This window comes from Salvia hispanica, chromosome 5, assembly GCF_029641045.1.
Source record: "Salvia hispanica isolate PSC_SH4W2 chromosome 5, Shi_PSC_v1, whole genome shotgun sequence".
In the NCBI taxonomy this organism is placed as follows: Eukaryota; Viridiplantae; Streptophyta; class Magnoliopsida; order Lamiales; family Lamiaceae; genus Salvia; species Salvia hispanica.
The window spans coordinates 29920354-29924599 of NC_142696.1; the positions used below are offsets into that span (position 1 = coordinate 29920354).

At 34.3% G+C, this 4246-nt stretch overlaps 2 long non-coding RNA genes across 2 annotated transcripts; both read left to right on the forward strand.

Moving 5' to 3' along the window:
* Nucleotides 1-313: 313 nt before the first annotated feature.
* On the forward strand, nt 314-1607 carry LOC148926617 (uncharacterized). Its single transcript, XR_016130253.1, has 3 exons — nt 314-443; nt 815-879; nt 1335-1607. It is a non-coding gene; the product is annotated as an uncharacterized LOC148926617 (long non-coding RNA).
* A 1057-nt stretch (nt 1608-2664) lies between these two features.
* LOC148926618 (uncharacterized) lies at nt 2665-3338 on the forward strand. Its single transcript, XR_016130461.1, has 3 exons — nt 2665-2790; nt 2904-2971; nt 3166-3338. It is a non-coding gene; the product is annotated as an uncharacterized LOC148926618 (long non-coding RNA).
* The last annotated feature ends 908 nt before the right edge of the window (nt 3339-4246 follow it).

The window sequence follows — 4246 nt, forward strand, 5'->3', positions numbered from 1 at the left end:
CTTGTTTCATGGAGGATTTTCCTTATTTTTATTTTGCTCCATGATATTTTATTCTATATGGAAAAATACCAAAAACAAAACCATGGCTAATTACATAGCCTAATTTTCGAAAATTAGGAGATATTGCTATCTTCTATTTTTGTTAATTCGTTTTCCCTACTTCACAATATTATTTCATTTATTTATTTAATTGGGAGAATGAGATCTTACCAAATATTCTATCCTAATTACCTAAAGATCTTGTTGAGCACTATAAATAAGAGAACACCCCAACCCTAGACCCCAAATTTTCGGCCCCCCTCACCCCCATACACTCTCTCAATTTTTCTTCCACATTACTCCATTAATCCTTCATCCTTTGAGAAGAAAATTGAAGTTTAATCCAAGAACTTTGAAGAATCAAGGCTAATACTTGTTTCTACCGATTGTTTTTCGTTAAAGAGGTATTTTTGTTTAAGAGTTATGTTTGTTCTTCTTCTACCTCTTCTTTTCTTCTTCTAACCGATTAATCGGTCTTCTTGAACCCTCATGCATCTTAGTTGAGTGAAAGAGGGATGAAAAGGGATTTGGAAACGGGTGTGTGTGTGTGTGCCGAGTGTGTGTGTGGCGTGAGTGTGTGTGTGTGCCATGTGTGTGTGTGTTGATGTGTTGTGTAGTGTGTGTTTGATAGTTAAATAATATGGTGTGATAAACATGATCTTGGTTAATTAGTAATGATGAGATAAATCGTTGGGAAGGGGGAAAAATAATGAGACATGCATAAGTAAGAATAGTATCGAACCTAACTTGTGATATGTGCCTATGTGATTAAAAGGTGAAACTTTGGTTGCGAAGCCGGATAACGGAAAAGCAAATCTACTTGAAAACTAAGCAATCGAGGTGGGCTTTATTCTTAAACTCTTTTACTTCTTGCAAAAATATTGATTGGTGTTTATAAGGGTGGTTTAACTGTTATGCCATACCTATGTTTGTTTTAATGAGATATCTGATCTGCTTATACGAATTCGGGTCTGAGTATGGGCCGCAAGCCCTACCAGGCTGTGTACACAATGGGATCGAGAGCCGTCCTTGCTAGTCGACCGGTCTCGTGGGCGAAAAGTGTGGCCACACTTTCGTCGCACCATGGAATGATTGTTAATTTATGAGAAAATGGGAGGTTATTTTGACTGGCCAGCCTATGAAAATATATTTTGTGATACTCGTGATATTCTTTTATAACTGCTTAAAACTCGAGTTCACTTGGTAAGGGTGGCATAACTTATAAAATGTTTTGGCAACGAGCTCACTGAGTATTTCAAAATACTCAGCCCTGCATGTGTTTTCCTTATGTGCAGGTTGAATGATGACGAGTGGTGGCGGGTGTTGAGCAGATTAATAAACTAAAAAGGATATGTTGAACTTCAAGCGTAGTTGTGTCTTCATACATAGCTATACTTTCTCTTGGTCGTTTTCCGCTGAATATTTGATATACTTTAGAATGTCTTTTTGGAATAATTGCATCTTACGTTCGGTTGTGGCCTTAGCCCTTTTCTCGTGATTTTGTCTGGAATACTATGTCGTACTCTTAAGGTTTTGATTCTCATTTATGATAACTACCCTCTTTTGAACCTCTAGGTTAATTTGTTGCATTAAATACTCTGATATCTCTTTCAATTCTTTTGGTCAATGCTCTTTAAATGAAACCCTAGCCTATGTATACTTCTTGGGAGTCGATTTCGGGTAGCAACCGCCGCATTTATTGTACCCTCGGAGGGCGGGCTGTTACAGTCCTGCCAGAAGTTCACCTCCCAAAATCTCATACTTGTGCATAAAAAATGTTGCAACTATACAACAGTATTGGGAATCGATCCTTATCCGTTCTCGTAATTTAGTCCTTTCAGAACCAAATGTGCTGCCCTGCAGGCGAATCTATGTTTCACTTGTTACCACAAATACCGCAATCTTGTTATGTATTGTCCAATCATTGTATGCCATTAAGTTTTCACTTCAAATAGTTTTATAATTCTACTACACCATTTTCGGCGAATCTATGTTTCACTTGTTACCACAAATACCGCAATCTTGTTATGTGTTGTCCAATCATTGTATGCCATTAAGTTTTCACTTCAAATAGTTTTATAATTCTACTACACCATTTTCGATTAGATATTAGCGATATTAAACTACTAAAAGATAAAAGTATTTATGAAATTATAAGTTGAGGAGAGACAATCACCCGTGTGCAAAGGAATATTGCACACAATATAGAACTTTCCGACATTAATTTTATATGTAAAATTTTTGTATTCTGTCTGGTTTGTAGGTTTAAACTCTTGAACTTTCCCAGTTTCAAGAAGGTGGAGCCTCAATTCTCTGAGGATGATTTTGTCTTGTTCCCCATTAATAAATGCTTCCAACTCCACTAAACCACTAAACATCCATCAAAAAGTTACTAATCATTCTTCTATGCACTTTTCACAAAAAATGAGATGACAAACCCAATTTTTAAAACAACAACTAATGTCATTCCATGTTCAATAACTAATTAACATGGGCCCTCATGCACAAATTTAACATGTGTATTCAATTTGTTTGTGCATACATTTATGTAAATATAAGCAAGACTTGTGGTTAAGTTCATGTACAAAGTCACATAGCTCTTATTCAGAAAAACCCAAACAAGTTTCACTCTTCTTCCTCAAACTTATTCTTGTTGTCACACTAAAATACAAAAGAATTCACTTTGCATAATGAGGCCATGCCTGCTGATGTTCTTGTTACTTATATCGGGTCTGATTCGCGAGGCTCACGGTACGTTCAATACATGATCATTGTTATGTTTTTCATAAATAGACGAAAATATTTCTTGTTATTATATAGATCTTAATTTGACTGTTGTTTTAATTTCTTGTATCTTTGTGCAGGTAGAAGGTTAATTAGTACTCCTAGTAATAAAGGGTATCAATCTGATCATGGGCTACATACCTTACATGTAAGAATTTCTTGAATAATCATACAAAATAAAACAGGTTGTGTTGACACTGTGTTGACATTTTCTGTACATTTTTGACATTTTCTAACGGTCCAGATCATAGTTCGGAGTTCGTACAATATTTAGAGTTTGTATTTTATCACTATCTTATACTACGTGTATATTTGTAGATTTAACATGGAAATGTTTTTCAGCAGGAAAAACTTGCAAAGTTGAACAAGAGCATTGATGGAGGAGAAACCAAGAACGGGTCAGGTAATAGGAAGAGAAAATTATCTAGAGTGAGAAATGAAGCCCACCATTGGCTACCAAGAATCCATGAAGATTACTATGGTCCAAGAATGCACAGACCTAAGCACCACTGAGTTCTTACACAATAACATTTTGATAAAAAAAAAAAAAAAGCCAATAAATATTTGTAGCCATTGTACTTCCACAGTTATTTGATTTATTTGATGACTCAAAAATTCTTGCTTATAAGAGTGGGTGGAAATTGTACTATATCTCAAGCATTTTGTTTTATCTGATTGATTGCAGGATGCCTTAGGCAACTAACTTTGATCCATACCACCATTGCTAAGGTTGGTAATTAATTACTTACATGTGAACAAAAATAAAATAAAATTATGTGACACGATATTTTCCAAGAATCATCAAATTAGAACACCTTCATAACTATAATATTTTTTTATTTGGTAAAGACATAACTATAACGTTTTGTTTGGATATATTCTTTACAGAAAGGTGAAATGTTGAAAGAAGAGGGACTTGGCTTCAATAGGAAGGGAAAAACAAAATATTTTTGTTAATTCGTCTTCGAAAGATATTTTAGAGATGGATTACACCTTATCAAGAAGAAAACCGCCAATACACAATTAAGTCAATTGTCTCAGTAAAAAGGGTGCAGCATTGCAGAGATGCTGCCACTTTCTGTGTAGTGTGTACTATAATATTTGTATATGAGTATTAGATTAGATTATGTGATGATCATTGTACTATAATATTTGTATATGAGTATTAGATTAGATTATGTGATGATCATTGAGACCAAATTAATAATAATCACTAGCTAGGCTAGATAGGAAAAAGGTTTTGATAGCTTTTGTACCTTAAAATAATCTTAATTAGTAGTACTATGTTGTCTAAATGGTTTCTCCTCTTTTTTGAATTAATTAATTTTGGTATGGAAATGTCAAATGTAGATTGATTAATCAGGAGTGAGTTGTTTCAAATTGATGTTCTCAGACATATTATTATACGCAAAAGAAACAATGC